Source organism: Phyllostomus discolor, chromosome 3 (assembly GCF_004126475.2).
Source record: "Phyllostomus discolor isolate MPI-MPIP mPhyDis1 chromosome 3, mPhyDis1.pri.v3, whole genome shotgun sequence".
NCBI classification, from domain to species: Eukaryota; Metazoa; Chordata; class Mammalia; order Chiroptera; family Phyllostomidae; genus Phyllostomus; species Phyllostomus discolor.
In genome coordinates, this window is record NC_040905.2 from 131,451,347 (window position 1) to 131,462,890 (window position 11,544).

General features: G+C 36.7%; 1 long non-coding RNA gene across 1 annotated transcript; it reads right to left on the minus strand.

Annotated features, from left to right (window-relative positions):
• Window positions 1–362: 362 nt before the first annotated feature.
• On the minus strand, window positions 363–11,153 carry LOC118499337. The gene is made up of 3 exons (XR_004901855.1): window positions 10,766–11,153; window positions 8,214–8,219; window positions 363–375 (listed from the first exon to the last, which is right to left on the minus strand). It is a non-coding gene; the product is annotated as an uncharacterized LOC118499337 (long non-coding RNA).
• Window positions 11,154–11,544: the final 391 nt, after the last annotated feature.

Genomic DNA, 11,544 nt, shown 5'->3' on the forward strand with positions numbered 1-11,544 from the left:
CATGTGCACTTTCATTTAGGTTCTTTTTTTAAATTAAATTATTTTATTGTTCAAATACAGTTGTCTGCCTTTTCCCCCACCACTCCCTTCCCCATGCCAGCCACCCCCTCCCTTCCCTGTTTGCAACACCCCTTCATTTTTTCCATGTGTTCTTTATAGTTGTTCCTGAAAACCCTTCCCCCTTTCCCCCTGATTATCCCCTTCCACCTCCCCTCTGGTTACTGTCAGTTTGTTCTTAAGTTCAGTGTCTCTGGTTATATTTTACTTGCTTGTTTGTTTTGTTGATTAGGTTCCACTTAAATGTGAGATTATATGTTATTTGTTCCTTACTGCCTGGCTTAGCATATTCCTCTCTTAGCATATTCCATCCATGCTCTCGCAAAGGGTGTAGTAAGTAGCTCCTTTTTTTCTGCTGCATAATATTAGGTTCCTAACAATGCAAAAGTTTTTAAAAATAAGTGACTCAAACTGGGATAACATACCAGATTTTAGGACAGCTGTCTTAAAATCATTTTAAACATTACTTGTTTTTTCTGTATATTCTTGAACTATGACCTTTGTCATGTGTTCAATTCCACTGGTCAAGTTGCCTCCACAAGTGCCAAAACCACATTATTTCATTTGAAAGCCACTGGTATTTTACATGTGATAGGACAGTATGTTTCACTATTCTATTCCTTTGACATTTTTAGGCATGTTTTACTTATTTTACCTTTGTTTTTTTAAAAGCAGAAGACATTAATTAATTAATTAACTGATTAAAAATGTGTTTACTTATTTTCAGAAACGGGGAGGGAAGGAGAGAGGGAAAGAAACATCGCTGTGAGAGAGAAGCATCAATTGGGTTGTCTCCCAAATACATTCCCTGATCTGGGACCAAACCCACAATGCAGGCATGTGCAGTGACTGGGAATCAAACTGGAAAACCTTTTGGTTCATAGGATGACACCCAGCCAACTGAGGCACACTGGTAAGGGTTATTTATTTTATCTTTAGAAGAATGTTAGAATTCATTTTTTAGCTCCATTAGGCCTAGGATTGTTTGAATTTACTGATTAAGATGGTTATTTTTTCCTAGGTTTTGGGGGATTATTTTGCATTACATTTCTAATTCCATGTTCCTTGTGCATAGAAAAGCTAGTAGTTATTGTTCGTTAACAACTTATCTGCCCACCTAATGAAACTCTCCTATTACTGCCATGAATTTTTCCTGTGATAATTTTGAATTTTGTGTATAAGACAATCATCATTCCATTATTCATACCTCCTTGTTTTTTTTCTTATTATTACATTGGACAGGACCTCAACCACTACATATTTTTATTTTATTTAGAAATTCAATAATATAAATTAAAATAGACAATTTTATTTTTTACTTCAAAATAAAATTTGTAATTTTGAACTCTGAAACAACCACTGCAAACAGCAAAAAGAACAAAGAAAGAAGAATATATATCACTAATAAAATTATATATTGAAGCATAAACCATTAAATTTTTCCTTGGTAGTTAAAAGCCTCTAATTGCTCATTCCTCCCACTGGCACCCAATGTTCAACATTCTAAAATTTTTAAAAATTACTTATTTATTTATTTAAGTGTTTAAAATACATTTTATTGATTATGCTATTACAGTTGTCCCATTATCCCCCTTCATTCCCTTCCACCCTACACACCCTCTCCCACCCACATTCCCACACTTTAGTTCATATCCATGTGCCGTAAGATCTTTAGCTTCTACATTTCCCACACTATTCTTGCCCTTCCCCTGTCTATTTTCTACCTGCCATCTATGCTACTTATTCTCTGCACCTTTTCCCCCTTTCTCCTCCTCCCATTCCCCTGTTGCTAACCCTCCATTTGATCTCCATTTCTGTGGTTCTGTTCCTGTTCTAGTTGTTTGCTTAGTTTGTTTTTGTTTTTGTTCTAGGTGTGGTTGTTAATAATTCTGAGTTTGCTGTCATTTTACTATACATGTTTTTATCTTCTTTTTCTTAAATAAGTCCCTTTAATATTTCATATAATAAGGGCTTGGTGATGATGAACTCCTTTAACTTGACATTATCTGAGAAGCACTTTATCTACCCTTCCATTCTAAATGAAAGCTTTGCTGAATAGAGCAATCTTGGATGTAGGTCCTTGCCTTTCATGACTTGGAATACTTCTTTCCAGCCCCTTCTTGCCTGCAAGGTCTCTTTTGAAAAATCAGCTGACAGTCTGATGGGAACTCCTTTGTAGGTTACTGTCTCCTTATCTCTTGCTGCTTCTAGGATTCTCTCCTTCATTGTAATCTTGGCTAATGTAATTATGATGTGCTTTGGTGTGTTCTTCCTTGGGTCCAACTTCTTTGGAACTCTCTGAGCTTCCTGGACTTCCTGGAAATCTATTTCCTTTGCCAGATTGGGGAAGTTCTCCTTCATTATTTGTTCAAATAAGTTTTCAATTTGTTGCTCTTCCTGTTCTCCCTCTGGTACCCCTATAATTCAGATGTCGGAACATTTAAAGATGTCCTGGAGGTTCCTAAGCCTCTCCTCATTTTTTTGCATCCTTGTTTCTTCATTCTGTTCTGGCTGAATGTTTATTTCTCCCTTCTGTCCCAAATCATTTATTTGAGCCCTGGTTTCCTTCCCTTCACTGTTGGTTCCCTGTACATCTTCCTTTATTTCACTTAGCATAGCCTCCATTTTTTCATCTAATTTGTGACCAAATTCAACCAATTCTGTGAGAATCCTGATTACCAGTGCTTTGAACTGTGCATCTGATAAGCTGGCTCTCTCTTCATCGCTTAGTTGTATTTGTTCTGGAGCTTTGATCTGTTCTTTCATTTGGGCCATGGTTTTTTGCCTTGATGTGCCTGTTACATAGTGAAGGGCAGAGCCTTAGGTGTTCACCCTGGCAGGTCAATCCAGTTGCTGGGTTGTGATGCTCTGTGTGGAGGAGGGGTCTAAGAGGGAATGATGGCACTTGCTCTGCTCTCTGCTGGATTTCAGTTACTTCCCCTGCTTCCCACAAGTAAATTGGGCCCTTCTGGTGCTGATTCCCATGTGGGTGGGTTTGTGTATGTTCTAGGACCCTGTGTGTCTCTCCAATGAACTCTCCTGTGAGGCTGCGAGTTTCTTCTGGTACCTCAACCCTCACAGGTGTTTTCAGGCTTTATTTCTGCACACTGGGACCCTGGGTTGTGCAGTCTGTCTTGCTCCCCAGTTTCACCTGGTTTATCTGCATGAGAATGTGGGACAGCCCAGTCCACCAGCCACCTTGTGCACTGTGCCCCTCCACAATCTGCTGCCTCACTGGGTCCACCCACTGCTGCTTTGCCACAACCCCTCTCCACCCAACTCTGACCCACCTACCAGTCTGGATAAATGTGTCTGTGGTTGTTGGACTTACCTACAGTTCAATTTTCTGTCAGTACTGGTTGTTTTTTGTTTTTAAATTGTTCTTATTTTGGTTGTGCAAGGAGACACAGTATGTCTACCTACACCTCCATTTTGGCTGGAATTCCTGGACATTTCTCTTTTTTTTCATTTCTTATTTTTTTAAACAATTCATAAGGGGTTTATTTTTTTGGTTTATTTATTTAGTTTTAGAGAGAGGGGAAGGGAATGAGAGAGAGGGAGAGAAACATCAATGTGTGGTTGCCTGTCATGTGCCCCCTTCTGGGGACCTGGCCCACAACCCAGGCATATGCCCTGACTGGGAATTGAACCACAATGTTTTGGTTTGCAGGCCTGCACTCAATTCACTGAGGTATACCAGCCAGAGCTCATAAGTTTTATTTTCTAATTATGTTTATTTTTCAATTACAGCTGATGTACATTATATCAGTTTCAGGTGTACACTCCAGTGACTAGACATTACATAACTAACCAAGTGATCAACCTGATACATTTTAGAACCATCTAACACCATACAAAGTTATTGGAATATTATTGACTATATTCCATATGCTGTAATTTACCTTCCCATGATTTCTGTAACAACCAATTTGTACTTTTCAACCCCCTTACCTTTTTCATTCATCCTCCTAACACCCTTCCCATCTGGCAACCATCAATATTTTTTTTGTATCTGTGAGTCTGTTTCTGTTCTTCTTGTTCATTTATTTTGTTTTTTTTTAGACTGAATTGTTGATAGATATATATTTATAGCCATTTTATTGTTCAAACTTTTTATTATTTTTTCTTCTTAAAGAACTTGTTTCCCAAAATTTTGTTTGGTTGTTCAAGTACAGTTGTTTCCATTGCCCCCACCACCACTGCCTCCTACCCCAGCTATACCCACTTCCCACCACTGACCATATCCCCCTTCAGTTATGTCCATGTGTTTTTTCTACATGTTCCTGAAAACCCTTCCCCCTTAACATTTCATATAATACTGGTTTGGTGGTAATGCACTCTTAATTTTTAAAAAAATTTTTGTCTAGGAATCTTTTTATTTCGTCTTTGATTTTATTTATTTATTTATTTATTTATTATTCAAGTACAGTTGTCTCCACTGTCACCCCACCACAGCTTCCTACCTCACCCATCCCCACCTTCCACCCTTGAACCTACCCCCTTTGGCTTTGTCCATGTGCCCTTTACACATATTCCTTGATGGACCTTCCCCTATTTTCCCCCATTTTCCCTCTCCCCTCTCCCCTGTGGGTACTATCAATTTGTTCTTTATTTCAGTGTTTATAGTTATATTTTGCTTGCTTGTGTATTTTGTTGATTAGGTTCCACTTATAGGTGAGATCATATGGTATTTGTCTATCACCATCTGGCTTATTCACCTTCAATTTTAAATTATGGGCTTGATGGATAGAATAGTTTTGTTTGTAGGTTTTGCTTTTTCTTTTTTAAATCACTTTGAATATTTCATGACAATCCCTTCTGGCCTGAAGTGTTTCTTTTGAGGAATCACTGACATTGTTATGGGGGCTCCCTTGCAGGTAATTAGCTGTCTTTTTCTTGGTGCTCTTAGGATTCTATCTTTATATTTACCTCTGGTGTTTAAATTATGATGTATCTTGGTGTGGGCCTCTTTGGGATCCTCTTGTTTGGGATCGTCTGTGTTTCCTGGACTTGTACGTTTATATCCTTCACCAAGTTAGGGAAGTTTTCTGGCATTGTTTTTTTTTTTTTAAATGGGTTTCCAATTTCTTGCTCTCTCTCTTTCCCTCTGACACCCTCATAATGTTGGTACACTTGAAGTTGTCCCAGAGGCTCCTTACACTATCATCATATTTTTGGATTCTTTTTTCTTTGTGCTGTTCTGATTGGGTATTTTTTCTTTCTTTTATTCCAACTCACTGATTTGATTCTCTGCTTCATCTACTCTACTGTTGACTCCATGTAAATTATTCTTCATTTTAGTTAGTGAAGCCTTCATTTCTGACTGGTCCTTTTTTATACTGTTGATTTTCTCACTAAGTACATTGAGCATCCTTATAACCAGAGTTTTGAACTCTGCATCGAATAGATTGCTTGCCTCTAGTTTGTTCAGTTATTTTTCTGGTGTTTTGTTCTGTTCTTTCATTTGGGCTATTTTTCTTTATCTCCTCATTTTAGCAATGCCCCTGCATTTGTTTCTATGTATTAGGTAGAGCTATCTCCCAGGCTTGGTAGAGTGGTCTACTGTATTAGATGTCTTTTAGGGACTAGTGGTGCAGCCTCCCTGATTACCCAAGCTGGGCACTTGAAGTGAAAACCCTTTGTAGGCTGTGTACACTTTCCTGTTGTAGTTGAGCCTTGATTATTATTGGAAGACCAGTGGGAGGGATTTACATGCAGGTTGATCAGTTGCAAGGACTGGCTATGACCACCAACCTCTGACCACCAACTCCCAACCACTGTGGAGGATCTGCTATGAAAAGGCTCACACCAAAGAGCTGGACTTACTTCAGCAGGGCTCTTGTGGATGCTGAGTCCACCCTTAGAGTGTGTTGCTTGTGGAGGTTATTGTGTGGTGATGATTTGTTGTGATCTGAAGCTGTCTACTGGGCTACTTGTACTGGGGTTTTTCAGAAGGTGCAAGCCATGGTCAGCCACCACCTATGTCCTGCCTGGGGCCACCTGGAATGAGCTATAATGTGATCTGTAAGTGGCTGCTACTTGTACTAGGCTTGGCCCAGGTGACGCCAAGCTGTGAACTAAGGCTGGCTGATATTAGTGCTGGTGTAACTGAGAAGTTATAACCCACCCCAACATTCTTTTGACACTTTCTGTAAATGTTGACTCTTGACTAATATGTAGCTTGTAGATTAACAACACATTTGCATAAGGATTCTAGGAACTAACTTCAAAAGAGAAAGAGTAAGGGAGAGAGAGAGAGAAATGTCAATTTGTTGTTCCATGTATCCATGCCATTCAGTGCTTTCTTCTTGTATATGCCTCAACTGGGAATTAAACCCCACAACTGTGGTGTATTGGGATGATGATCTAACCAACTGAGCTACCTGGCCAGGGCCAACACAGATTAATCTTGAAAACATTATTTTAAGAAAATTGACTTAGTAACAAAACACCACATATTATATTATTTCATTTATATGAAATGTCCAGAAGAGGCAAATCTATAGGGACAGAAGGTAGAGATTAGAGGTTTCCTAGAGCTGGGGAGAAAGGTGGAGTTGAGGGTTGATGGATAAGAGATGTGGGATTTCTCTTTGAGGTAATTAAAGTGTTTTAAACTTGATTGTGATGGATGCAGAATTCGGTGTATACAATACAAACTACAGAATTGTATACTTTAAATTAATGAATTGTATTATATGTGAATTATATCTCAATAAATGTTGTTATAAAATAAATGAATCCAGACATTTGGTTGTGGCAGGTGCCATAATAAAAGCAGTTTCCAAGTATAATGGGACAAGAGAAGGAATGTGATTGTCTAACCTAAGAGTGCAGAGGAGGTTTCATGGAGGAGGTAATGTTTAAATTGTGAAGAAGCACACAGGTAAGAAAAAAGCTTTTTTGGCAGAAATGCAAACACAAAGGCCTGAGAACATGGCAAATCCTGGAATACTCAAATATAGCTAAAGAATGGGGGGAAGAAGGCCAAAGTAGAGGATAAAGGCAAGGTCATGGACAAGAAGGGAGGCTTGCTAGGTGCTATCAGGCAGTTTGGCTTTTATCTTACTTTGAAAGATCTCTCTGGCACCAGTATGAAGGAGGGATTGGAGAAACTTGTGGATTCAATACTTCCTGCATTGTCCCACTACACTTGGCATCAGCCACAATAACATGCACTTATCTTTATGAGTATTTATATGCCAGACCCATGTATCAATTTGTAACATCCTCAGGGAAAAAGACTGTTTTATTGGCCTTGTCATTTCCTGGATCCAGCCTGGTGCAAGACATAAAGGAGGTGCTAGGGAATATCTACTGAATTGCATTTACATATGTTTTCTTCTAGAGATTTTATGGTTTGGGGACTAACATTTAAGTCTTTACTTAGAATTTTTTCTTGTATGTAGTGTAAGAGGTGGTCTAGTTTTATTTTTCTGCACACATTTACCCAATTTTCTCAATGCCATTTGTTGAATAAACTATTTGTAACCCATTATATATGCTTGCTTCCTCTGTCAAATATTGGCTATAAATGTGTGGGTTTATTTCTGGGCTCTCTATTCTGTTCCCTTGATCTATATATCTGTTTTGATTACTATGACCTTGTAGTATAGTTTGATATTAAGTAGCGTGATTCCTCCAACTTTGTCCTTCTTTCTCAGGATTGCTGTTGCTATTTGGGGCCTTTTGTGGCTCCATATACATTTTTGAAATATTTTTTTCTAGTTATGTGAAATATGTCATTGGTATTTTAACAGGGATTGCAGTGAATCTATAGATCACTTGGTGCAGCATGAACATTTTAATGAAGTTAATTTTTCCTATCCATGAACATGATATGTGTTTCTACTTATTTGTATCTTCTTCAATTTCTTTCTTCAGTGTCTAATAATTTTTGAGTATAGTCCTTTTACCTCCTTGGTTAGATTTATCCCTAGATATTTTATTCTTTTTGTAACAAATGGGATTGTTTTCTTAATTTCCCTTTTTGATAGTTCATTATTGCCATATAAATATGCAACTGATTTCTGAATATTAATTTTGGATTCTGCTACTTTACTGAATCCATTTATCAGTTCTAGGAGTTTCTTGGTAGAATATGTAGGGTTCTCTACATATAGTATCATATCATCTACAAATAAAGACAGTTTTACTTCTCCCTTTTCAATTTAGATGCCTTTTATTTCTTCTTCTTGCCTGATTGCTGTGGCTAGGACTTCCAGTACTATGCTGAATAAGAGTGGTAAAAGTGAACATTCCTGTCTTGTTCCTGATCTTAAAGGGATTGCTTGTAGTTTTTGCCCATTGAGTATGATGCTAGCAGTGGGTTTGTCATATATGACCTTTATGATGTTTATGTATGTTCCCTTGAATCCCACTTTGCTGAGATTTTTTATCATAAATGGGTGCTGGATTTTATCAAAAGGTTTTTCTGCATCTATTGATACCATCATGTGGTTTTCATCCTTCATTTTGTTTATGTGGTGTGTCACATTTATTGATGTGTGAGTGTTGTACTTTGCATTCCCAGAATAAATTCCACTTGATTATGGTATATAATCTTTTGAGGCATTATTTGATTTGGTTTGCTAATATTTTGTTGAGAACTTTAGCATCTATGTTCATCAGGGACATTATATTCCTTCTTTTAATGAACTGCCGGTTCATTGTCTTTGCCTGTTTTTATTTCGATAAGTAGAACTTAATTTAAAGTGGGAACATAATATATAAAATGAAAAGACCATTATACTGACAACTTGTTGTCATAGTTGTAGCACATGTCTTGGGGAGTCATTATTGTTTAATATCAAGAAGTGAAATAACTTCATTGTTTCCATTACTAAAATTAAAAGTTATGTATCTAAATTTTATAAAATTAGATACTTTGCTTAGTAAAATGCTTGGAAAGATATGCAAAAAATTCTATCATAAGAAATAACATGTTTTAAAAGTAACAACTAATGTTTATTAGAGGAAGCATTGTTATCCTTAGCATAAATGTAGTGGTGATATGAAAAAATGTCATGTCTTTCATTATAATAACTAAATGATTGCCCTGAAAAAAATAGATAAGATGGTAAATTTTATGCTGTAAGTTTTACCACAATATAACAAAAAAATAAAAGCGCCTTTTAGTTTAAATATGAAACTAACATATGCTCACTTTTGCAAAATTGAAACCATACACAAACTATTAAACCAGTGCTGTCCAGTAGAAGCATAATGTAAGCACAAATGAAATTTAAAATTTTCTAGCACCTGCATTAAATAGAGTAAAAAATGTGTGAAATTAATCTTATTATATTTTATTTAAAATGTTATCATTTCAATGTGCAATAAACAGAAAAGATTATGCAAGATTTATTTCAGTTGCTCTTTGTTCACTGTCTTTGAAATCCAGTCTGCATCTTATAGCACATCTCAGTTCAGCCTAGTCACAGTTCAAGTGCTCAATAGCCACATATGGCTAGTGGCTGTTGTACTGGATAGTATAGGTTTATACTACAAAGGTCCTTGTAAGTCCATTCTTGACATAAGCAATTTTTTAAAAGAATTTTTTATTTATTTTTTAGAGAGAAGAGAAATGAAGGAGAGAGGGAGAGAAACATCAATGCAAGAGAGAAACATTAATCAGTTGCCTCCCACATGTGCTCCAACTGGGGACAGAAACCACAACTCAGGTATGTGCTCTGCCCAGGATTCAAACTGGTGACCTTTTGCTTTGTAGACAAAGCCCAACCAACTAGTCAGGACATACTAGCCAGGACAGAGATAACCAATTTTAATTACAATATTTTTTCTTCTCATATTAAAAAACATTATTAAAATGCTTAGTCTTCTGTATTATCTTACTTTATAACTAAAAATAAACTAATATAGGTTTTTAAAACATTTGTTTCAATAGGAAGAAGTAGAGACTATAAAAATTATTTATTCTTTCAAAACAACTTGGAGCAAAGTGTTGAGAGAATTGTTAACTAAGGTGATACAGAAAGAAGGGAGTGTTGTCCGTTTTCTGATTTTTAATGAGACACTTGAGTGTATGTATACACCAAGGAAAGAAGACGAGAGAAAGATAGAAAATACAGGAAATGGATGTTAAAAATTTGAGAGTAGTCCATCCTTATCCATTGGTTTGGCTCTCTCCTTATCAAAATCAGAGTTCCTGTGTATATTTTATTTGCTTTCAGATTTCCTATTCTGAGCCACTGCTAATTCATGTTACTATTCATTCATTAACTATTCATGTTCTGGTGACATGTTGTAGTTATGGAAGCTTTATAATGTGATTTAATATCTGGTAGAACCACTATTTTCACCTTGTTGTCCTCCCCATTTTAAGATTTTTTTACATTACTTATTCTTGTTTGTTCATTTTTCATATGAACTTTAGAATAACTTTATCTTGTAAAAAAATCTTGATACTGTTATTGAGAAGAATTAGCTTTTGATTTGTCAATTCAATTCACATGGGCTCTTTTCTTCCATTCTCAAAATAAATGATACCACAAACTTTACTTTTAAAGTATTATTAACGGTAGGAAACTAATGATGAGAAAAGATCCCCAAAATGAGAGCCAGGAAAAATGGGAAGACCAGAGTCATAGAAGTCAGAGATGACCCAAGGCAATAGCAGAGATCAATAATTTCAAATGCTCAGAGAGAATGAATAATATATAGACAGAAAAGCTTCAGTGAATATCACCACCTCCTTAATCTATCACCAATGGATTTCTTATAACCCCCTTATGTCTCCTCTTTTCATTGTAATGTATAAAATAAGGTGCTAAACTGCCATTCTCTATAGCATTTCTCAGTTTGTTGAGATTTTGCTTCCTAGCAATTGTCATCAATTTGGCTCAAATAAAGTAAAAAAATTTCCTCTACAGGTTTGAATGTTTCTTACATTGACATTTACTTGGCATAGTTGGCAGGATTCCAAAGAAGCACATCCAGGACCACCCTGTGGAGCTGGACCTGGGGCTAGGAATCCAGCAAGGGTTCATTGAGCCCCACTGACTCCTTGTTTTGCAAAGGTTGAACTTATGTGTGTTTCCATTGGAATTCCAGACCTTCCTGTTTTAAGGTATGAAGCCCTGACTTTATTTGAGCTGTCTTTTTATTTTATTTTTTTTTATTTTTCCCACAACTTTTTAATAGTTTATTCTATTACAATTGTCCCAATTTTTCCCCTTTGTCCCCCTCCACCCAGACCACCCCTCTCTCCCACAGTCAATTTCCTCTCCATTGTCCATGTCCATGAATCATTCATACGTGTTAAATCCTTTCCCCTCCCTTCCACCATAATCCCTCTCCCCCCTTCCCACTATAATTGTATTGCTGTCAATATCTTTCTTGAAGTCCTCTAAGATTTTCTTTATGTATTTGGGTGCTCGTATGTTGGGTGCATATATATTTACAATGTTTATGTCTTTTTGGTGGATTTTTCCCTTGAGTATTATGAAGTGACCTTCTGGGTCTCTC